Raw genomic sequence first — 25,393 nt, forward strand, 5'->3', positions numbered from 1 at the left:
TTAAACATTTTAACTATGGAAGCAGGAAGATCATAACAATTATTTCAATATAACAAAGTCCAAGTTACATAAAATACAAAATGGTAATCTGTTTTTAAAGACATGTTATTGAAAACAGCCCTGATAAAAATGCAATGAATATGTGGGACTGAAATGGCAAAAAAAGAAAAAAGAGAGAAAATACTGCACCGATTTATATTCCCTTTGAACTGTCTGTAATACAGACCTTAAAGTGCATTTTCAAACATACAGCCTATCAAAGAAAGAGGCATTTATTTCTAGCCATGGCACTTCTAGACTTTTGGTAAATGAAACCAGAAGTAGTCTAGTGAAAATGTGCTGTGTGACAAAGCATGTACTGATGGGTTCTGCCCCACATCAGTAAACAATTGTTTTTTCCTTAACCGAAGGAAAGAATTTCAGCAGTAAACAAATGTATCATGTCTTGCATGAATTCTTCAACAGAGTCAAAGCAAACCTGTCTTCTCACGCCTCCTGCATGTGCTATTCCAAGTCAAAATACAAGTTATATTCCCCGAGATCTCTTAGTTGCTATGTTTTTGATTATGACAACCATGATACACAAGGGATGATGATACACAAGACACTAAAGCTTTCTGCTCTAATCCCCCTGGAATCTACACCCGTTGTTGTAAGGATAATTATCTGGGTATCCCCGAGGCCAATTTTTGCAGTTTTCATACAAAAATCACCTCTTGCATAAGACATGAAATTTAAAATCATCCCCTTCACAGATATCATTGAGTCACTCCATTACCTCTGGGACAGATATAAATTATGCATTCTTTGATTCTCTTTAAAATTTTAGATGCACGAAGGGACAGAGAAGCATCTAAATGGTACTAAAAATATAAGGCGTTCAAGAAAGAAACAATAACTTGCACGGTATTAACTGCTACAGTGCTCCGAAGGCTCCCTGCCTGGTCAAGAAAAGCACATAAAGCACTGAAACATAACAGCAGGCTTGCATGCTAATGGCTGCTAGTGACAAGGACTCATTGAATGTCACTGCTTCACATACTGCGTACTGTTCATTTTTCTTATCTATGTGACCTCTCCTTTGAAATGACTGATGAAACTCCCATGAATTAGCATCTCCACTTCTGGGTATTTGCCACCAAGAAGGCATTCAGTAACAGCTCTATTAAAATACAAAAATAAAGGGGAGAAAAGTCATAATTTTAACAAAAAATAGTCACTACATCTGTTAAAGGATACTCGGCGTGTACTGCAAAAGGACTGCTTCTCTGATGCCTCCTCATTAGGTTAGTTTTTACCTTGATGCCCTTTAAGAGTACTGGCTTGTCACAATACATGCATTCACATTTCAGACTTGGTTAACATTTTCATAATTGGTGTGAATAAAAAGAAATAGCTGTTACTGCAAGAAAAAAAGAAATGTCTCTGTTCTGATGCCCTGCTGCTATGATGACCTATTTCACACTAGCATCTGTTCTCTTCTGATGAACCACTCCAGATGTAAGCTGGCAAAACAGCACTGCAAGTATGTTACCCAGACGTCCACTGAGTGCTGCAGATGTTTTCTTCCATGCTTCACATTTAATGTGTGTCTGATTAATTTTTTCTTTATTATTTCAACTACTTGGCCTGCAGAATTTCCTATGAAGTTTATAGAATCTGGGATCCAATCTGCAACCATAAAGAGCACCTCCCTTTGTGTGAGTGGGTTTATTAGTCTGGAATAACAAGCCAAAAGAGCCTTGGTTGGAATTGCCAAAAGAAATGCAAACTTCAGTAATCTATTATGCCTTAATATTATTTGCCTGAGGATTTAACACTATGCTCATTCCAATTTCAAATTTACAGATGATGTTTGTAATATTCAGATGCATCAGTCTGACCAAAAATACTATGCCCCCCATTCTCTGCCTCAAGCCCTTGACCTGAATGAGGTTATTGACAGGGATATGAATGACTTGAGAAGAAAACGAAACACAAAAGTAGTTTTATCGTGAAGTACAATATTTCTTCTGTCACTTTAACCATATTTTTTTCCCCTCTCAAAATTACAGGGTAGACTGCAAATCTTCAAGGCTAGCAGCCACCACGACAGCCTAAGTGCCATTTAAAAGAATAATAATTTATGAGATGCCTTGGTAGAATAGCAAAGGTCACAGAGAAGACTCCCCAGGGAGGAGAGGATGACAAAGGTTACAAAGATGACTAAAGACCCGCCTACAGGAAGGGATTTTCATGGAAGGAAGATGTTTTGTTGTAACAGCTTCATCCTACCTAAAACACAGTCACCTCCTCCAAATGAACAGTTCAACTTTAAGTTAGCTATAAGGCATTGCTAACAAAATACACTTCTGAAATTTGTGGCTTAGTGGCTTGGCCACACACCTAGGGCCCACTGAGGTGGAAGACGGAAGACGCTGTGGGTCTGTCCCACAGGGCACAAGGGGATGGATTCCTAGCAACTGATTTGATCCCACCTGGAGGATCAAACTTGAAAACCTCCAGATCCAGAGTCTTTGCAAACCAGTCCCCAAATAGATGCCACTTTAGGGGCAGCCAGTACCATTTGAAGACCTGTGACAGACCGCCACAGACTGGTTAGGATCTCTTAGAAGCAATGTGAAGAGTTGTTATATGAGGAGCCTAAGACACACGGTTGACACATTGCTCCCAGGCAGTTATACATTTGCACACAAGCCACCACGCTACACAGCAGTTTGGGCTGCTTTTTCTTGCCACAGGTACAGTATTCCCCTCCTTCAGCTGCTGCAAGTATAGGGAAAAAACAAACAAACAAAAAAAAAACCCAAGGATGAAGACAAGCAGGAACAACTCTTCTTGGCACAGCTCCACTCTCCGCAGCAGCATCTCTAGGCTCATAAAATACGCATTAACTGGTGGGAGAAGCTAGCGCTGCAAACCTGGGGGTAACCGGCGGTGTCTGCAGAACATCAGAGCGATAAAGGAAACCTTAACCTCAAGCCGGCAATGCAATACAAGACAACTCTTATCTCTTCAGAAACGTGTGGTCATAACCATTTTGAAAACTGACCGTTTCCAACTGCTCCTGATTGCTTGTAGGAAGTTTCTGCAGCCAGATCGATGCCTGACACTTGTGGAGGAGGTCTGCATGGCCCTGAAGGGTACAGATGTAGTATGTGCCAGTCAAGAGGAGGTTATTGATACTATGAGTATAAAGGATTATTCTTAATTGCTATAGGACAACTGCTAGAGCCCATCTTCCCAGTAACTGATATTTGTGCCAGGTCTCCCAGTTCATAAAGAGGTACCTGAGGGCTGGGTAACCGTTCAGGTAGATTTATCCCAGGTGGTATTTGGGGACTCTCGTCTATTTTCTATACTAAAACAGGGGAATTTGTTGAAGGGGACTAATGCCACGGACATTCATAGTATCTGTGTTCCCTTGCTCTGGCAGTCCCTGGACTCTCACCATAGCTGACAAAGCCTTTAGCTGGCTATTCAGCTCACAGAGCATTTTTACAGTCCCATCACTGCACGCTGATGACAGTGGAGTGTTGCCTTCAGGAGAGCAAAGGGCAGAAGGCAAGCGGAAGGCAGGGTGCCGCCAAGCAAGCCTCCCATTGTAACAGTATCTTTTATCTTACACATCACCTGTAGGAGGAAGAGGATGGCACAGTAACATTGCAAACACAACAAATAATCCAGGTGATGCCCACTCTAGAGTGACAAAACCACCAGGCACGCTGCCAGGGAGCCCTCCTGAACCTGACCAAGAAAGGGAACCGGCATTTCCGATGTGCGCTTTGCCTAATGCTTAGAGCTGCTTACTCCAGCGTGGCAGCTCCCTTTCAGTGCCAAGCCTTGGCGAGCTGTATATGTGGGCCTTTACACTCTCCCACATCGGTTTTGTGTGCTCTGTTTTCCTTTATTAATTTTAAACAGAATGGGAGGGAAGTAAATTCACCGTTGGGGATATGTCAGTGTTTGCTCAACATGCTCTATATACCTTTATTAATTTTGTATTGAATGGTGGATGAGATTTCACTCTGGGGGGAAATCAGGGATAGCAAAAGGTCTTTCCCACCACAGGGCAGCAGTGGGGAAGGGGAGGTTATTTCTCTGTGGGTTTGTTTTGAGTGATTTGCGTGCTTTCATGGGTTTCTAAAGCTGAGGAACTTGTGCTTTCATGAACAGGCAGTTTCCGTGCCATGACCTACTGGTCTAAGAGATTGATTATCTTAATGTAGCATTTGTTATGCAAGTCTTACAGCTTACAGTACATTTTAAAAGCAGCAGATGATGCCTGTGTGATAAGCAGCAGACGAGCTATGCTGTGCAAGAATAGTACGTAAAAAGGGAAATTTAAAAGCTTTGAAAATTAAGACCTATTTCCAAATAAGACTTATTTTTTAACAGTACAGATGCATAAAAAAACACATGAACTACAAAAGGGTGGTTGTTTGACACAGGTTCTCAAGGTTTAACTCTTGGCTCATTGCAAAATTGCTTCAATCAGCGTGACCAGCTTGGCAGCCTGTCTTTTCCACCCCTGCGATTCCCGGCCCCCCAACAAGCCAGCACTTGGCTTGGAGTATGCAGGGACACTTGATGCCTTGGACCGCTGTTCCCTTAGGCTTGACGGAGATTAAAAGTAGATAGCAAAGAGCTATCTATGAGAGTTGCTCACTTGTAGGTAGCTCTCTGCTATCTGCTTTTAATTCACATAGCAAAGTTACACTCTATCATAGCATGTCCCTTTGTTTCCAGACTCTTGGTCCTAGTATATCTTTATTCACCAGTATCATGATAGTGAAGGGAATATCCCTTTACTGTCCTATTTACTTTTTTGGAAAAAATTTCCAGAGGAGAAAAAAAAACAAACAATCAAACAAAAAACATTTCTCTCTTAATTTCCAGAAATTCCTAGGTCACAACTTGTTCATACTCAGCTTTGCCAGATGCTGGGAAATAGTAAACAGCGGTGTCCTGATGACTCTGGACTTTTCATGTATGATAGCCAAAAGGCAAGAAAACTACAGGTGCTCTTTATTGATCAGTTTTTCATTGCAGAAAGTACGTAACTTTTTCACTTGGAATACTGCAATGCCAGGTACAGAGCCTGTTTCCATTTTTGGAAATCTCTGCACATGGCAGGTCCCTTTTCCTCTTCTCCTACTGACTTTCCAAGCACAAAATCTGGTAATTTGTAGCTTCTCTCCAGCTCCTCCAGCATGCAGAGGATGGAAGCTAGCCTTTTGTTTACTACACAGAGCAATCCAGACTGTATGGCTGACTTCTTTGTGACTCTTTGGTCCAGGAACCTGTTGTGGGTAGGGTGTCATGGGGCAAAGGTATCAGTGAACAGCAATTTGGGAACAATTTGCTGTACAAGGAAGGGAAGTGAATATTCATATGGGCAGTCCAATGCTTTTGTTTGCCTTTCCCCAGGCAGCTGTGACATGGAGAACATCTGACCTGACAGCAAAAGATCTGTTTTACTGATCAGAGGATGCCACAGTAAGATTTGTACTCATAAATAAAGACTTCTTAGGATATATGCTGCTGAACAGTGCCTTACTGAGATCACTGCTCGTAACAAACTTGAAATGGTGAACAGAATTAGTTATTTGTTTGAGCAAAACATGTTATAGACTTGAAAACTGAATTATGGACTATCTGGCTCTCACTGCACACGTTTATGGTACAAGTTATTCTTTTCCTAAGCTGGTGCAGCTGGCTCATGAACTCCTTGCGTGACTAATGGCAGGGGCAGAAAGCTTCTGCACTGAGAAGCACGGTTCCCGTTTTGAGCATCAGAAAGAGCGGAACTGCTTCAATTGAAAAATGAGCAAGGGAAACAGGAAAGAAAGGGGCTAGGGAACTGCAGCTGGCTGTCATGGGCTCTGTAGGTCAGTGCTTTTGCACTTGCTGAATACAGCTGGATTTTGGACAAGCAGGAGGGAATGAGGAAGGGCAGGATCTGGAAACTGGCTCACATCCATCCAAGATGATAACATGCAACCTAGGGAAAAAGTACTACGTACCAGGTACATGTCACAGCACACAATGCTAACAGCCTTTAATAAGGGCTAATGCAATGATACTCCCCAGCCTCTTTGCTGTGCTGCCTAGGTGTTGCTAAAGACTGAAGGCAGGCAGGAAGGCAGAGGGGCAGGGAGCAAAGGACTAGGCAGCCCTGCTTAGCTGTGAGCTCCTTGTTCAGGATCTTGCTTACTGCCCTGATGTAGGGGGACAGGAGTCAACCAGCACTCTACATCATTTGTCTGTTCTCTGTGTCCTGGACAAACCACAGGTCAGTAGTTGTATTCTGTGCCCAGTTCCTCTCCAATTCCTCCAAAAATAGAAAAGAAAAATCGAAGATGAACTGGCTAGAGTTCAGGGGGTTGTCCTTCACCTTCCTGCAAACCATCTTGCTCTCCTCTCCTCCAGCGCACTGTTTATGAAACTCTGGAGGGGAATTTTATTTAGCCATTGCCCCTCTTCACCCTGGAGAAGAGGAGGCTCAGGGCAGTATTCCAGTACTTAAAGGGTGGCTACAATGAGGATGGAGGCTCTCTCTTCATGAGGAGCCACATGGAAAAGACAAAGGGCAACAGGTACGAGTTGCACCAGTAGAGGTTTCATCTTGATATAAGGAATATTTTTTTTTTGCAGTGAGAACAATCAACCACTGTAACAACCTCCCCAAGGATGTGATAGTCCCCATCAATGGAGGTTTTCAAGATGCAATTGGACAGGGTGCTAGATAATCACATCTAGGCTTCCTTTCCCACAAAAGGTTGGACAGATGTTCTTTTGAGGTCTCTTCCAACCTGGGCTGTTCTATGATTCTGTGATTCGATATCCCCTCCCCCACCCACCCTTCCCACCCCCCAAATCCTATTTCTCTGGAGACTGATTCCCAGAGTTGCCCACCTAGACCTCCAAACCTATCCATATACTCTACTGTCTCCCTCTGAGGATAAGGTTGTCATAGAATTATTTAAACCAGAAAGGACACTTGGGGGTCATCTGGTCCAACACGCAGGTTGCTCAGGGTCTTGTCCAGTCAAGTTTTGAGTATCTTTGAGGATGGAGATTCCACAACCTCTCTGGGCAATTCATGTCAGTGTTTGATCCCACCCATGGTGAATTTTTTTCCCTTAAATATGTAAAATCAGAATTTCATATGTTCCAAATTGCATCTGTTGCTTCTTCTTCTTCTTTCACCATGTACTCAGTGGAAAGAGTCTGGCTCTGACTCATCTATTGCCTCCCAGTAGGTAGTCATAGACAGCAGTAAGATCCCCCAATGACCTTCTCTTCATCTGAACAGTCCCAGATCCCTCCACGTAGAATCACAGAATCATTTAGGTTAGAAAAGACCTTGAAGATTATTAGGTCCAGCCGTTAACCTAACACTGCCAAGTCCACCACTAAACCATGTCCCTAAGCACCACATCTATATGTCTTTTAAATACCTCCAGGGATGGTGACTCCACCACTTCCCTGGGCAGCCTGTTCCACTGCTTGATGATCCCTTCAGAAAAGAAAATTTTCCTAATATCCAATCTAAACCTCTCCTGGCACAACTTGAAGACATTTCTTCTTGTCCTATCACCTCTACATGGGAGAAGAAACTAACACCCACCTCACTACAACCTCCTTTCAGGTAGTTGCAGAGAGTGATAAGGTCTCCCCTGACCCTCCTTACTTCATCCTTATCTGGTAGAGATACCAGGAAGGAAGTGCACACGCACATGGCAGGAAAAACTGTGATGTATCTATCACCTTTGTGAGTAACTCCCTCAGCAAAGAGCCATTTCAGTATTAAGACCATGAAGTCTGCCTGAGACACAGTAGCAGCAGTAAGTCTAGAGAAAACAACAGCCTGAAGGAGAATGCTTTTATCAGGACCAACAAACACTGGCTCTACTAACAAAAAAGCCACTTTGCATTATCATATGGGTTTTTTACAGTGCCAACAGCAGCACAAATTGAGTCCATACCCAGAGCTGATCATAAAGAGCATTGGAAAGCAAAACTTGGGTTTCTTCTTACTTTGTTACTATAGGAAAAGAATGAGAATGAAGGAGGCTGTTATATCAAGAATAGTGCTCAAAGCACTGAAGCAGCTGGCAGAAGTTCCTGATCAGTACAATGATTTGGGAAATCTACACATGAAATACAAATTCTAGTTAATATTTAAGATATTGTTCAGATGAGTAACTATCTGTCATAGATACTTTTTGTGCCAACATGGATTTACTATGTGGACAAGGTTTTCAACAAGTCCCTTCTAGATCAGAAACATCATCTACTTCTTCAATCTTCCTGGAATGAAGGCATTAAAATGTCAGAAGTTAGTAAGTTATACAAACTTACTTTCTTTTTTGCTTTTTCTTTTTTATTTTGCTTTATCTTTGCTGTCTTTTTCAAAAAGCTTATTCTGATTTCTTTTGATACTAGCTTCTTCTAGAGATTTACTTACAATAAAGTCTTGTCCTTGACCCAGCAAAATTTATGCACTGGTGGTTATCAGATGATCAGTTTTATGTAGAGGGAAGTGGTCTTTTGGACTGAGCTACCTTCTTTATAGACAAGGTTCATGACTTTAAACACAGTTGCAAAATGTTTCTAGCACGTGTAGAAACACTTGCCATGTTTGTACTTACTTAAAATAACCAGATGGGACTGGATCCACAAAGCAATTCTTGTGGTTGGAAGAGGTTAACGGCACAACTAAGGTTGAAAACTGCTGTCTTAAACTATTTAGAGAAGAGCAAAGCCACGATCTGGAAATATATTCCTTTTTGGACTACAGACTAGAGGAATGAGCAGTGCTTGTGGCTGTTCCCAAAGGCTATTTCTTACTACATAAACTGTTGGGAAGGAGATTTGCTGGAGCTTCTTGCTGTCCTCCACTTTCACTCCCAGTCATTGTGTGTCATATAATTAAGCTTGGAGGAGATACATGTGTGTCTTGCCATGCCAACATTCACATACAATATGTTCTGCTTGAGATGAGAGGAGGCTTTCTAGCTATCTATCAGCAAGAATCAGTGAGGACACCTGAGGGATTGTGCAACTCCACGCCATTGCAGTAACGAGTAGGCAGATGCCCTTGACAGAAGGAAGGGTCATTATTTTTCTGAACAGTTTCCTATCTGTATCACCAGACTGTTCACTTCCAGTTTAGTAAGCAGCTTTTTAGGCAGAAATCAGCCTGGCAGAGACTCTAAACAACAAAGGTGTAATTAGGATCTGTTAGATTTGTGATGTGCCATCTTTGCCATGTTACCACTGATTTTGGAGTCCGCAGCTACTGGTAAAAAGCTTTCAGTAAAGAAAAACTTGTGAATGAAATAAAACTAACACCCTCACCCCTGCCCCACCCCTACCCAAGGAAAAAAAAAAAAAACCAAAAAAAACCCCCAACAAACAACAAACGAACCAATCAGTAATCCTATATTAGGGGGTATCTTCCAAGGGAAAAATCTTGATGGCACCCTTTCAAGTCTCTATAGCCTTGCACGTGGGAAGTTTCTGCAAAACCAGCCTGCATCCACTGAACACTGAAGGGCTGCAAGAATTCTGTATCGGAATAAATTCTTAAAGGACTTGTTCTTGCACAAACACTAAAATTGCAAAGTGTCTGCACTCATACAACTATAGCCATGTAAATTAAGGCCATGTTTTAAACAGAACAGATTCCTCCTGGGCCTGCAAGTGACTTGTATGTGCCTTTGTAATGTGCCCATCACGTGTAATGTGCATATCACAAGAGCTGCACAGGCAGCTCTTACACTGAAGACTGTAAGTACAAACAGAGGTCACCTCTGGAAAAGATGGAGGCAGGGCCTCCAGCTGCCAAGTCCTAAGAGCCATACTTTCAAAGAACAGCAGCCATTTGTGCAGCCGAACTTCTGTGTTTCCAAGTACACATGCATATTAAAAATCACAGAAAAAAGAAATTAGTGAAGGAAGAAATGTCTCATAAAGCATTTCCAAAACCAGGGGTGGTCTGCATGTATGGCAGCCTATTTTGCACCCTACAAACACAAGTGGGGCTTTCCTCTGAAATACAAGCTTCTACTTTTGTACATGCTCTCCAGTTACACAGAAATATTTCAGTTTAGGGTTTTAAGCTTTTGAACACAGAACCTATTAAAAAATCAGAAAGGGATTTCCATAGGGTGCAAAGGGGTCACAGAGAAAGCCATAGCCCATTTTGAGAATTAGTTCAACAAAAGAAAACCTTACATACACTTAACTACAAGTTTGCCAAGACAAATATCCAGATTTCAGCAAAGGTCATTTCAGGTAAAGGTTTGAAATTCTTTAGATATCCAGGTATATATATGCAACAGGAATTAGAACAGAAAGAAAATCTATTTTGTTTTGTTTGCCTGGAATCTGCCACCTTTAAAGTCAACTTGTTAAAAACACTAGTTTCCATCTAGCAACAGCACCACAGCATGTATATAGCGCTTTAAGTGCAGAAGAGGATGTGAAGTCCCTCAGAAAACCCACGCTATTCTGTTTAGGACAGATTTTGATGATGTTTCCTACAACTTTCTAAGTGATGGCTGGGTCAGCAAGCTCTGGCACAAAATAGCAGGCAGTTGGGTGTGGACTAGACAGCATGTGGACAGGAGTCAGGCTAAGGACAGCAAGTGAGCCAGAACAATTGTTTCTGCACTGGAAATGCGGCTCTGATTTCTAAAGCATCTGCAGCATACAACCCTCAAGGAAAAAAAGATAATAAAAACCCTGAAACACTTGATTTTAAAATACAATCTTTAAATTTACATTGTAAGAGGATTTATGACTAAGATAGGAAGAAAAAAAAAGCTTCTAAATTATTACTTGCAATTTTGAGGAGGATATCACAGAGGCTGTTTAAAGGTCCAGTCCTGGCAGCCCACATGCATGTAAATTGTTCTGTACAGCTCAGTAGCACCCACTTTCATGAACAAGGATATGTGGCTAGAGACAGACTTGCAGGTTTAAACTGATTGCTTTATTTGTGGCATAAATTTCCTCCAATTAGTCAGAGAGCTGAACATTTCCTGCTTCCAATAAAACCCAAGAACATATAACAGTTAATAGATATTTGTAAAGCAGCTTTAAAAACTCTTATGAAAAAATGATTTTAAAAATCCTTTTCCCCACTGAACAACTCAGAGAAGTTGTCCCTGACAAAGGCCTGTAAGAGGCCAAAACAATGGTTATTTGTTCTCTTTTGCTCTTTACAAATGAAGCAAAATACAGTTAATACATTATGCATGTCCTCAAGCATATTTTTATTTAGCCTGTTTTGGTTTATTGTGCCTTGGGAAATTTCACTTTGGTTTTTTGTGCTTGGGAACTTTGATTTGATTTTGTTTTTCTGGTTAATAATAAAACTGAAATATTAGCGCAGGACATCAAGCAATCTACAGTGTGTGAGACTTGTTTAAGCTTCAATGAAACGGCCTCTCAACGTCTCTTTTCCATTCCCTTATCTTATCAGTCGCCAAACCACTCTCAACAAGCTGGCCTGTCACTGGAGCAGTGCGGGCCAGTTGCTATTAGTCATTTCATTTCCCGTTAAGATGATCTGTTGTTTCACCCACAGGAACAAGATATCGACTTTCCCAGTAACATGCTATAGAGTCTCAGTACTGTACCGTTTAGGTACAGAAACTATTCTGTGCCTTATACTTCTAGAATTACCATTAAGGTAGTGCTTAAAACAGATAAGCACATTAAACAAGTAAACGACAATCCTCTGTCGTGAGGAATTTACTGCTATTGCAGAAGTGAAAGAGTAAGAGTGAACAGCAAAGCCTAAGGGAGAAAGAAGGGGAAGAGAGGACAATTGTCATGAGATTAGACAGTTAATTACAGTTGCTACATTCACATCTCAACACTACTTTTATTATTTCATTTTGGGATGGGGCATATCTTTTGGCATTCAGCAGCAATTTGTGTTCCCCTGGAAACACACAGGAAAAGGTGGCGAGTAAGAATTTATCAAGGGATGTCAGACCAAAGAGGTGGGAAGGGCAGTGGCTGAAGGGTTTTGATGGGGCTGAAAGCGAAGTTCAGACTAAGTAACCACCACAGTGAGGCAGAAGGTGGAAACAGACCTTAGAAAGGAAGACTTGCAAGGGCAGGAGTACAGGAGCAAGCAGTCACACAGCGGGGCTGAGGGGTAGGTAGGCTTTTGCCCTATTTCCCCATTTGTCTCTATGCTGCTGTACCGCGCTGGCTGGAGGGCAGCATCCATATACCACCGATACAATAAATTGGTATTCTTGGGATGATAGTTTCCCCCTTCCTCTTTTCCTAAGGGGATATCCTCAGTCACTCACTAACTGTCCCAAAAGACTTCCAACCTAGGCAAAGAAGGAAATATGCCTACATGGAAAGCCTCCTGGAGGGTCACCTTTTATTATTCTGAAAGATGCACAGAAATTGTCAGTCTGTTTGTATACGTCCAGGCAGCAATGTACAAATGTGCTGCTCTACTTTTTATACAGCCACAAGACAATCTGGACTGAACCAGTCCTGTTCCAGTTCTTCAAAGGCTTTAAGCCTGGAGGTCCTGTGCAGCATAACAAGTTATTCTGAAACTCTCAGTGGAGAGACTGTCCCAGTCCTTCAGAAGATGGTGGAAGACTGTTTCAGGATGTCATCCTCCTCTGTCCTCTTGTCTGAGCACCAAATCAATGGAGCTTCTCTATTGTGAACAGCACCCAGGGATGGAAATGATCTCTCACAGACCAAGAAATTTGTGATCTCTCCTATATGCGACCCACTTACAACCAAACGCTCCTCCTTCCTACCACTGATTATCTTTTTTTCTGGTGGTGATTTTGGTTTGTTTCATTTGCTAGGGGTTGTATGTTTGTATGTATGTATGTATTTCCCCTGGGCCTGGTGGGACCCTGAAAAGGTGCTAATTAATTGCTGAAGAGAAGCTCCTCAGATGCAAGCTGAAGGGTCTGTCTGGCTGCCCAGGTGAGGAAGAAAGGAAAGGCTTCAGGGTCTTACAATTAAACTGTCTAGTCCTGCCACTTCCTATCTTCCCCCTCTCCCTGCACTCTTCTCATCTGTACTTAATTGTACAGGCATACTCTCACCATGAGGAATCCTCCGGACACAGCTAACGTATCTGGGAATCACACTCTGGTATGCTTGAACTGAGCAGGAACTTTCCTGGCTCACAGCCTGGGAATGAGCTGACAAGGGCTGGGAAACCCTCAGTGGCAATTCCCACTGGTATCTTGGTATCTCTCCTCTAATAAAGCTTCCCAGGGTACCTCATATAGCTCCTACAGCATGCACAGACAATTTAAGAGGCAATTGCTAAAGATGGACTGAAATGCAAGCCTCTGAACTGCCTTTTTGGTGACATTACTTGTTCTTGGGCCTGATAATTCTCAACAGCATGGATCACAAATGCTGACAGCTGAGATCAGGCTGGTGAACTCAGGTCTGAAACTGGCAGAATTGTTCAAGTTAACCTCAGGCTGCCCACCACTATGCAGATGTTCAAGTGGGGACTGCAAGTGTCTGTCAGGCATAGAGCAACAGCAAAAAGGAAAAAAATAATAATATTGGGAGCCCCTAGTAGAAAAATGCACCTTTTGGTGACCCTGAAAAAAAGTGCCTTTTGGCCACTTTAGTCCTAAACCTTGCTGGTGAAATAAGCTTTTTGAGACTAAAAGGTATAAGCTGTCTGACAACGTTGTGAAGACGCCAGTTATCAGGGCTTGGCTGGCAACCTGGGGCAGCATTTTCAAACTACTGCTACTGCAGCAGTCACTGCTGCAACAAAGCATGGGACAACACTGCTAATAGCTGGGCTGCTAAGAGCTGATTTTGTGCTTTTTCTGCTACTCCTCTTGCATTAAAGGGAGTTTTTAAAAGAAAAAAATTAAAAAGGTGTAGTCAGTATTAGACTTCTCACTTGGCCAAAAACCTACGTCCTCCCTTAGATAAGAGAGAGTTTCTCACTTGCCCCAGCTTCACCTGTTACTTAAAAAGAAGTCCATCAGGGAAACAACCATCCTTTTTCCTTTTCCACTGAATCCAGCATTTGCCACCTGGATGGATTCCTTTTCCCCTTTGCTGCTAACTGGAATTTATTCTCGTTGATCCTCCTATACAGACTTTTGGTAGTCTAACTCCACCACGCTCACAGGAGGCTTTCCCCAGTTAAGGAGGCATGACATCTATCAACCACCTCAACGTCTGATATATAGCCTCAGCATAAGCCCTCCTAACTCCAAATGAGCTGCCATGGTCACAGGGTACAGCGTCATACTGGCTTAACTTGGGCCCTGTAAATTGCTCATTTGCATCAGTGTACCACAGCATCTGACAGCATTGCTCTCCTCTTAACAACTCTAATGAGCTTGGGAATGGCAGCACTGGAGTGGCACACCCTGCCACGGAGACACTATTTCAGGCTGCAAAAGAACTGGTGCAGTTGCAACTCCTCTTTACTCTGCTGCTATACTTGGGATGTACGAGCCTAAAGGTGAGCTCAGAATTACCTGCTCTGGCTCTGCCATTCTTCCAGTTCCTCCCTTATACCTCAATGTGTAGCCTCTTGCCTTTGTGGAATAAAACCTAATTCAGCTTTTCCAAGCTATTTTACCAGGGGAAAAGAAAACCCTGTTAAAAAGTGATATTCCATAAAACATTACTGTGTGTTACACTTTCCTCAGCTTTAACTTCATACACTTGGCACTTATCACCATCCTCTTTTCATACAAGTAACACAGTCATCACATGCTGATGTTAAGCACATGTAATACCCTCTTCCTTCCTGTTTTCTTTTCTCTCTGGAGTCCATACATTAGAAAAGGGATTTTCTAAATAGTGTTAAGAAAAGCTTCCAACTATTTCTGTTTGCTGTCCTTTATCACTGTGCTGGGGTTGCACCTAGCTGATACAAAGGTTCAGTTTTTCCAGCTGGGAATCAGACCAAGACACAGCAGTGGAAGCAGCAGTCAGATCCCATCGGCAAGGCATGAGTTTTCAAAGCTGTTACGAGTATGAACTCATTTAAGAATCACTTAACAATAATTTAAATTAATTTCAAAAAAAGAGTAAGAAAGCTTACCTTACTAACAGCTTTAGGGTCTGCACTATATCTGATCTCTCAGACTGGATCCCAGATGGGCAGAGCACCAAATTGCTATTTGAGTTTTAATTATTCTTGTTATTATATTCAAGATATGTCTGCAGACAAATTATGAAGCTCCTTATGAGTGGCCAGGAAGTAGGCACACATAAAGACCATCAAAATGCCTGGTCATACCTTGCGCTGTGGTAAAGCACAGTCACCAAACTGTCCCATGCAGATGTACCATAATTACAAAGGCTGCAGACAAACAAAGCATGGGAGAAGCCTTTTCCCAGCTAACATTCACACATCATGCTCCCTATCAGAGATACTTCTGGGTTTCTGAGCTCTGTGTTTGTTTGCATCACTTTTCAGATACTTACAGAGGTTCTCAAGATGGCCAGCTATGGCCTTGGGTGAAGATGACTATTGAGCTGATGACAGGGACTGGCTGGAGCCTTAGTACTATTCTACTTCACCCATACACAGTGAGCTAAGCACAGAACGACTGCCCTGCAGATGGCATACAAGATGAAATGCTGGTTCCTGGTATTCCTCCATTCCCTGATCTTCATTCCACACTCACAACCACACCATCGAGACCGTTCATGTACCAGGCTGGGAGTCCCAGCTAGCTCCAGGATGCATCAGGGCCAGCAAAAGCAGTCACCCCTCAAGGAAAGAAACAGCAGCTTGAGCTGTTGGTCTCAGGCAGCGGCAAGCAAATCAGAAGACAGGCACCCACATCAAATTCTGACTGGTACATTGGAGGTATTTCAGTTGCCTTGTCCATATTATTAATTCATGCCCTCTTCACGCATCATTGCCTTACTTAGAGTCACATAGAACCTAAACATATATTAAAAAGACTATCACTACATAAACAGCTCATTAAAATGGATTTTAAATGGAGCCTATAAAACTAAAATAAGGGCATTCTACCCTTGGTTTAGATTTGTTTAGAATTAGAGATTTATGCTTGACTGGAGAAAACAAACGAGGGACAGTTCTATCATTTCAGCCTTACAGATGTGCCTACCCAACTGTGTATCCTGTAACAACTTAAAAGGCAGATCCAATGTGATTCCTCTGTAGGCAAACACTAATCTCCTTACCTTCACAGACAACTGAAATAAACGGAAGTTGAATATTTGGTAGTTTAGCTAGATTATTCCATACAGACTCTATTTTCTCTAATTCCACAAAATAGATCCCTTTAAGGATATGCTTATGCACTCAGCAGTTGTCCTGCGCTTCATCTGCCCATTATCTGAGCTGCAAAGTATGAGACACAGGCAGCTCTATTCTACAAAAAAGACCATTGCAATACCTTGCTGTAAGATTGTGTCCATACTGAGAAAGCCTGCCTTGAATAAACCCGTTTTTGTAACACAGTGGGCATATGCATTACCCAAAAAACTCTGAAACTGTGTTTCAGCTTCAGTGCAACTGAAGTGACCTGGCTTTTACAGCAGTATTCACTTCAAAATGCATAGATGTAGAAGCATTTTGAAGTGTTCAGGATATCACAGTAAGACAAGAGACTGACCTGTTCCTCTAGGATTGCAAATGAAGGACTTAATTTTGTGACAGTATTTTAAAATATATTTGTAACTAGACTTACAGATCCTAATTAACAGATAAGTGACCTTGCCAAAATAAAGGTAGATCACTTAATGCAGGAGGTTCAATACTACGTTTAATGCTTTGGAAATCTTCGCTTCTATCTGGCAGCCTAGGTCAACATCTGCCTATTCATCTTTTTAGAACACACACCCCATTTCAAAGCATCATATTATATTATTACGGGACTGGCTATCAGAAGGTATGTGGCAACAATAAAAGCTCAAGAGTATATACTGCTCAATATGCTTGAGATCCAGCACTTCCCAGCTTAATATATTATTACAGGGAACGTCTAATTTCCAAGGGACATGAAGTGTTCAAACCCAAGTGGAAGGGAAAATGAACCAGTTTGAACAATGAGATTTTGAATAGCAGTTTTAAATAGCAGGTTTTCAATTCTAATCTATACTATTTAATGCACAATATCCATGATTCTGAAACAAACTCACACATTCTGCTTTTCACTTTCTTACTCATTATCCCATTTTGGAAAGGATGCATTACAAGAATCTTTTCTACAGTGTTTTAAGAAATAAACCATTTTCAGACATTTTAATGGTGCCACAATAAAAGCCAAATTTCACAGCATCTGTGATATGATTAATCACCATTTGATTCCTCCTGATTTTTTTTAAACCTTCTTTTCCACTGAGACCCTTTTTAAACCACAGTCCTTCCCATTCAAGGGTGAGACACCAAACATATCAAGAGAAGAGAAGAAGTAGGAGTTTCCCAGCTCTGTAGCACTGGTGTGAATCACAAGGGGAATTTTATGCCTCCCTGCAAACAGACACCATGGCAGAAGAAACGGACACACCCTCAGCAGATGGGTCTTCAAATGTCTTCATGCTGACAAAACATGTTTCCAAGAAATTTTATGTCCAGAATGACCCACTTGCATTTCACATACAACTGATGCAGCACCCCAGGAAAGGCCATTCATCTTTTCCGTTAACTGTTGCTAGCTTTGCAGAATTGGAAAAGGACCTCAGCAGTGATCTACCAATTCAGTGCAGAAATTCCTCAAACACTGCTACTGTAAAAAGGGATGTTTTCACACGTGTGTACTGCTTTCAATCTGAACTAAACATGGCAGACAACAGAGTAATATCTGTTACCATAGTCAGGGCTATCATTAGGAAACACATTACCCTGAACATCACAAGCCTTTTTTTTTTTCAAATGATGCCTTTTGGATTTGTGTTTTTCCATGGGAGAACTAAACAAAACTACTCTCAGTTAAAGACTCTCTCAGAAATCTGCCACAAGTCTCCTCAACTCCTGTAGTACCTGAATGCCACAGAACTAACGCTGCTGCTGGTAAAAAGGGGAGTGATCCCATCAGTGTCTGTGGCATGCCATCCATCCACAGCTGGTGAGAAGCTGGCATGCGGTGGAGATGCCAAACAACTGTGTTGCCATTCACTTCCTTGGTCTGTCATGTCCACCCTCCAACTTCAGGACAGGAATTCATCCAGTTTTGAAGGCGGTTGGTGTGTATAGTATTGACTTAGTGCACCTTGAAAAGGCAACAATCATGATATATGTGATAAGTGTGCTATAATGTCTACCTTGACGGCCCACAAACTTGATCCACTGTAGCTGCTGTCTTCAGAAGAGCTGAGACCTCATAATGCAGCTCAAATGTAAAAATTTCATTAGGTTCTTTCAGTTAGTAAAACAGCACCACAAAAATTAGACTGCTTCTGGCTGCCTGGGGATATTTTAACAAAATGGAAAATAATAGCCTTCAATGCACATGTGATTGACGTGTGTTTTCTCTGTTGATAACAGCCTATGTTTCCTGCCATTCTTGCAGAGCTTCAGAAGATTTGTACCACTCATCCTGCCTAAACTCCTTTTGAAGAAAAATACTAGTCAGGTTGCAGGAGTTAAAAAAAATCAACTTTAGAATAAATCAGTCTACAACTTTAGCCTCTGTGCGTGCCAAACCACATACTTGGTAGTATGATGTTAAGTATACTGAGTTAATTAGAAGCTTGTGCTTTTTCTTCACAGTTTCTATTAAGGGAAAATTCCTATTCTACCAGATACAGGTAACTACTGGGGGAGGACACACACACACAAAACAAAAAAACACTCGTAAGAACTGTAGTAAAAGTTATTAAAGAATTACGTTCTCACTTGGTACAAAACCCCTAAATATCCAGAAAATTGTGATCAACTTCTCCTTCATGTAATACATCTGCTGTATAATCTGCTGGCTAGGTCTTTGATGTTCCGAAGAACACCAGCAACTGTCATAATTAAATCCTCTCTAGTTATTCAGATGCATAGCTCAACTAGTATTTCACACAATACCGTCAGTATGAAAGCCCACTGATTCTTTGACCTGCTAGTATAATTGGATTTAAATTATTACTTTTGAAGGGAATTACAGCTTGAAGTTTGGTATATTGTGGGGGTTTCCACCCTTCTCTTCAGTCAGCAAACAGCCCCAAGGAACATTTGTTTTTTGTGACAAAGCCATGTCCACATTATAATCCTGCACAGTAATCTCTTATGATGTCAGAAGTGCTGCTTTACGTCTGGGGAATAATTTGTCTGGATAAACAGAAACCATAAAGCAATATGGAGAAACATTTCACCAAGGACAAATGCTTTCTTGTGGATTTTTTTAGACTAGTAGTAATTACTTCCGTGTTCTTTTTCTTCCATGGCCCCAAAAGAGGAGTTTTAAATGATGATATTAAGTTGATGCATTCATGCTTATACGAAGGAAGTCAGAAGCCACTGTTTCACATCTGCTGGTTTTCATTTTGTGGTTTCCAATCCCAGGGCTTCTCACTGACTGCAGAGCACCCAGCCCCTCCTGCTTTCTCTTCCCTTCCTCTCTACCAAAAAAAGGGAAAAAGCCAAATGACATATTAAAATATATTTAACTTCCACTACTTTGCAAATACTCCTTAACATTTTGAAAGCTCTTTAAAAATTTCAAAATTTTGTGCCTTTATTTCTTTTTTCCAATAAGCCCCTTGAAGTCAATACACTGAAACATACAGTTATGTTTTAAACAATCCTCTGTTATTGTTGGTAAATATTTAAACAGCATCTTTTGTCAGATTCTCTGCCAATGTGAACCGCCTTGCTCCTTCCCATGGGGTTTAGAGCCTCAAAAGTGCACTCACCCACAAATGCTGGGGAAGAAAAGGAAGTTAATAAAATTGATAAGTTAAAAAGTAAACATGCAAAATCAACATCACTTATGCTATAGCTAGCACCCTTCAGCATGACTCACATTAATCCAATATGGACCGTACGCAGTACTTTCAGATGAAGAAGTTACAGCATCTTGCAGTCCTAACAACTTTTATAGCATGTCCTTGAAGTGTCCTGTTCCTTTCATCACTGCTGAGAAAATATCACAATCCCTTTACATTTTCTACCCATAATGATAGGGTGAGCAGTGCTGAGAAAAAATATGCAGTCACAATAACAGAGGAAAAAAACAGGATTCATGGGCATAGAAAGTAAATCACTAGGAAAGGCTGTCTTGTCCTCCTTTCTATTTTGCTTATAGGTCAGGCAATCTTAATGAAGCCTCCTCCACATGAGCTTTATTGTTTGCTCTTATACAGAGCACAGTTTATTTCAAACTCCTTCGTTATTTTTAAAAGCTATACTGAAAGTCCTGCATGGGTTATACTGGGTGTCTGCTGAAGAACTGCTACAATTACAAGGATCAAAGCAAGAGGACAGCACCATGCTCTGCTCTGTGATTTACCTGCCAGTATCAGGTAAAGTTGCTGGCAGAAAACTATGAATGATGATTACTCCCTTCTGAGTAATCCATGTCAGACAGGGAAAGGTGCTGCTATCTAACTGCCTAACTTCCCTCTAACTTTCAGCATACAAATGAAGGTTGTTAGCTGCCCGCAATGTTATCTGTTCACCTGAATAAAGGTGATAAATACTCCCTGCTATATTTTCATACACAAATTTGAAGCTGGATTGAAGTCAGGTCAAGAACCTGCTTCAGCAAGTCATCCTTGCTACATATTTAGTTGGGACCCTTATCTGGTAGGGGAAGCAGAGGAGAAAAAGCCTTTGGGCAGCGGGGAGGAAAGAGGGGAAAAAGAGAAGAAAGGTGCATATGTAGCATGGAGACATTACTGTGCTACCTTAATCTGTCTTTCCTGGCTGGTAATGGTTGTTAAAACAAAGTAAACACAGATACCAGTGTGTCAGCATCCAAAATACATTCCTAGGACCCCCCGGAACAGCCAAGCTGAAGTTTTGCCATTGCATCTTTATTGCTACCTGGAGCTCTGCAAACCAGCTAGACATAATTGCTAGCTTGGAGAAAGCTGCCTTTAAGCACAGGGCAGACTTACACAGCGCCTGCCAGGGGCTTTACCACATTTCTTCTGGCCTTCTTCTCTGGCTCTTGGCAGACTTGTCCCACCTACTCTCCCTACTTTGCTCCATGCGATGGTTTTCTACTATTTCCCTCGGGTTTTTTTCCCCTTTGAGCGATCTATCTCTCTCTGTTCTTCTGCTACCCTTCACTCACATAATGGTGATGAAGACGAAACAACTGCTGCATCTGAACATCACTTACCAACTCATTCTCTCCTTCACTCTTATTGACAAGGCTAAAGCCCAGTCCCATCCCCTTCCCATCACCTCAAATGCTTGTTCTTCTCCTTTTAGATAAAAAAGTTCTCCCAGACACAGTCTCAAATTCCTGAGACACTATTGTACTGTCTGGGGAACCCACCTACAGCCATATACAAACAGACCAGAGCAGCAAAGAAATGCGGGTTATTGAAATACAAATCACTAACACTGATCAGTCAGCAACTTTTCCAGACCACAATAGAGATAATTCAGAGCTCCCAAAAATAAGAGGTCAGTACACAAATGTGGCCAAGAAGCAAATTTTGGTCAAATCCTATCCTGAAACAGGCATACTCATTCCCCACTGAGTCACAGTGTCTAGATGAAAAATAACTCGGTTTAACCTTGTTTAATACTCTGAACAGGGGTAATCTAATAACAACCAGTAAGTTATTTTTGCCTTATGTCCAAAGCAAATGAGCAGTGGGGATTCTCTGCTGGAAACCCCATCTTTGTTCGATATCTTCTCGACAGATGTCGAACCTCCTGGGCTCATGCAAGGTGTGTAACAGAAATAGTTTATATGAACCCAGAAGATCTATGAAGTGAATGGACTCAGTAAATTCCCTAACAGCTAAAGCTGAATTGCTTAACTATATTGATTTTATGCAGACCTGCAGTGGTGAAATTCCTATATAAGTTCCTCAATGCTATTTTTTCTTTTATATCTTCTCCTCTTTATGGAGTCACCCATCAAAGATGGGCAGACACAGTCCATTCAATTTTTACTTTACTTTTTTTCTGAAAAAATTTTATTTATTATAACAAAAAAACCCCACTTCTGAATTTATCTGGCTGTTTTGGAAAGTAGATGTGGAACTAAAAGAACAACATGCCTTTCTATAGTATCTTCAGACATGCTTCTGAGGAACTGAGTTTCCCTGTATCTGTTCAATCCCTCTCCATCCTGACCACCAGAAAGAAGCTCAAAACAATGTGTTCTTCCTCCCATCCACACAATCTACTTTCATTCCTACAAAGCTACTGAAAAAAATAATCATTTCACATATTTCTCTTTTAGACCAGAAACCATGCAAAATCTTTTTAGGACATGCAAAATACAGAAGGGATCTGATAGAAACAGATGCCAGAACACTAATAACAGACCTAGTTATGGTGGCAGCTTCTCTGACACCGTCAGTCATTGTGGTAGTTCTCCAGGATTCTGTTATAAAGCCCACTGACATTTACAACCATTTAAAAATACCTATTTCTTGATTAATAGAATATTTTCTATATAAACCCTGCAACATTTCCAACAGCAATAGCCAAGAAACACATCTGTTTTCTTTGAACCTGTAAAAATCAGATGCCTTAAGGTAAATAGTAGTACCTCTGGTTCTTTGGGGTTTTGGGGTGGTTTTTTCTCAAATCTTCCTGTAACCTTGAGATTGAATTAGTATCTGCTTCGCACGTCCCTGGAGCTACCTTTCAAGTAAACACTCAGTGACAGCTCTTGCCAAGCCTCTCCAGACTTAAGGACACACCAAGTATTTCTGGCCTTCTTCAGAAGGGAAAGATGTGGGTGACACACCCAGAATCACTGAGGGCTTGCATCATTGCTCTGAGCACATTTCCATCACCCCTGGAAAAGCTGAGTTTGTTTGTTGCTATTTATCTGTCAAGGCCCTGCCTGTTCCATTCTTGGCAAAAGGAGTTTTACAGCACACAGGCTTTTGCAGACAGGATTCTTCTTGTTAAAACTTTCTTTCAATTATATTTCATTTGAGAGTTTTAGCCTTTTTCTAAACTCCTGCCATCAGCAGGGACCGTGCTTTAACAGTCAGCTACTATTCACTTTGCAAAACAATGTTTCCAGCAGCATAATCTTTGCCCAGAGCCCTACAGGCTCAACCTCTGGCACTTATCTACTCCTTGTTGAGATCTGCAGCAATGCAGTGTGTCTTTCCAGTACATTACTTCAGATTACAATGGACAGAATACAAGTCGTTTCAAGTTTTGCAAAGATTTTAGCACAATTTTTCCATTTGATTTTTTTAATTCTCCATATGCACATTTAAGAAATTTCAGTTCTAAGGTAGGGTGGGTCTAAGAAACCCTAGAAACCCAGCTTGCTTTCTGTAATTGCCTGCAGGCAGCGGGAATGGGTGCCAATTGCATTTGGAAGTATTGTTACAGGCAGAAATAGGTTCAGAGAGAATGAGGCCCGCATCCAGTCAAAGCAAAGGGCTCTCAGGAGAGAGCATGGTATTTTTCCACCCTCAGAAAGACTTCAGCTCTCTGGTGTCCTTGCTGTGTAACACTACTCCTGCAATTTCTGACAGCTCCAGGGTTCCTTTCACACCCTGTCCCACCCTCTTCCTCAGCTGTGGGTAAGGGACTTCAGTTCAATTCACTTGTGCTCTCTTCCTTAAAAGTATCATTAAAGAACCTACGTGGGAGAAGCCCTATTTAAATCCATCTACGTTCAACAATGGCAATAAAAAATGATTGCATGGTTAAGCTCATAGAAAGCCAAGCACAAGACCTAGGCCAGTATTCTTTTAATAAAATAATTGCTATTCAGGCGAGACTTTCTGTGCAACAATTATTTCTTTTTTAAAGGCAAAAAAATACTTGAATGAACACAAGCACTTGAATGACTTTATTTAATGCCGATCATAGTATTATATTATAAATATATTGGAATATTTCTTTAGTTTTGTATATTTTCTTTTCTAATCATACCACTAGAAAAAATAATACCACACTCCAGGATAAAAGAAAAACACTGTTATTGGAAAGAAGCTTCTTCTTTAGCTTGCCAAGCAGCTATCAGCCTTCCAAGCAGCAGAAACTGCATACAGTAGGGTTGCTATACAACATAATCAGTGGGACTTGGAGAATTGCTTTGCCCTTTCCAGACATATAATGATTGTTCTGAAGCAACCGTGTTTTGTGTGAGGAAGATTTGAAGGGAAGCAGGTGGACACTGATGACAGTAAACATCATGCAGCTGTTCGGGTTCAGGTAGGAGGAGGGCAACAGCCTGATGGCAGAGTATTTTGTTTCCATTCATGACCATCTTGAACAAGGACTCACAGGGAGAAAAGACAGTTCTGCTGTGATACGTGTTCAGTCCACTGAAACTCTAGTCTCCAAACATTTTTACCTTTTTAAAACACAGCAATAACTATCTGGCCAGACTGACTTCTTGTTTTGCCCTGATGATTTCAACGCAATAAAATTTCACACAGAGTGGTGCCACATGTGAAGGTTCACCAAAGACTTTAGTAAGAACTCGGTGTTAAAATTCAAGCACTACAGAGATAATAAGGAGGGGGGGGGGGGGGGGGGGGAGGGGGAAGGAAATTAGAGGTTACTTACTTGTCACTAACAGGCTTGGGTTACTTTGAGTATAAAGAAATCCATCATACCATCTAGACACGACAGTGTCTGTGCTTCATCAAAATATTTGTAAACAGCAGACTCTTTCATCAACAGAATGGATCAAATTCTACTCACCATAAGATAATTTCAGAAAGATTTTCCGGAAAGAGGATGCTCTCAGACTCCACAAATACAACTTGCCTGCTCTGCACACATTTCAAGTTACCCAGTCTAAACACTATCAATAAAATCAAAGTTATATACACAAACATACATATCTCTCCTTTGGAAAGAAAGAATTGCAGCAGCCCCTCTTTGTTAACTGAAAGGGTGTTTACTGGCAAAATCCTACTAATTCTAACTCCCACCACCAACAGCCTGCCCTCACCAAAGGGAAGGACTGCAGGCTTTGGATAAATATAAATAATTCACAAAGTCAACCACACCATCGGCAGGAGGTGAGCTGTGTGCTCTCCTCTTCCACCAACACGTCAATGTGGTTCTTTTGTTTAATGAACTTCTGCCTGCTGTCATCTTTCTGGGGATTGTGCCCATTTGTGCAGACCACCAAGATAGAATAGCACAAATGCATCCAGCAAAGTGCCCTTAACAGGGACTTGCTTGCCAAAAGAGAACAGCCTCTCTTCTAGTTAGAGTTAGGAGAAAGCATTTGTGCTTAAATGGGAAAAC

At 41.4% G+C, this 25,393-nt stretch overlaps 1 protein-coding gene across 4 annotated transcripts in view; it reads right to left on the bottom strand.

Moving 5' to 3' along the window:
• Positions 1-25,393, bottom strand: part of ENOX1 (ecto-NOX disulfide-thiol exchanger 1) — a 369,755-nt gene that overhangs the window by 256,118 nt on the left and 88,244 nt on the right. The gene's annotated exons all lie outside the window — the stretch shown is intronic.

Source organism: Falco peregrinus, chromosome 4 (assembly GCF_023634155.1).
Source record: "Falco peregrinus isolate bFalPer1 chromosome 4, bFalPer1.pri, whole genome shotgun sequence".
Classification (NCBI taxonomy): Eukaryota; Metazoa; Chordata; class Aves; order Falconiformes; family Falconidae; genus Falco; species Falco peregrinus.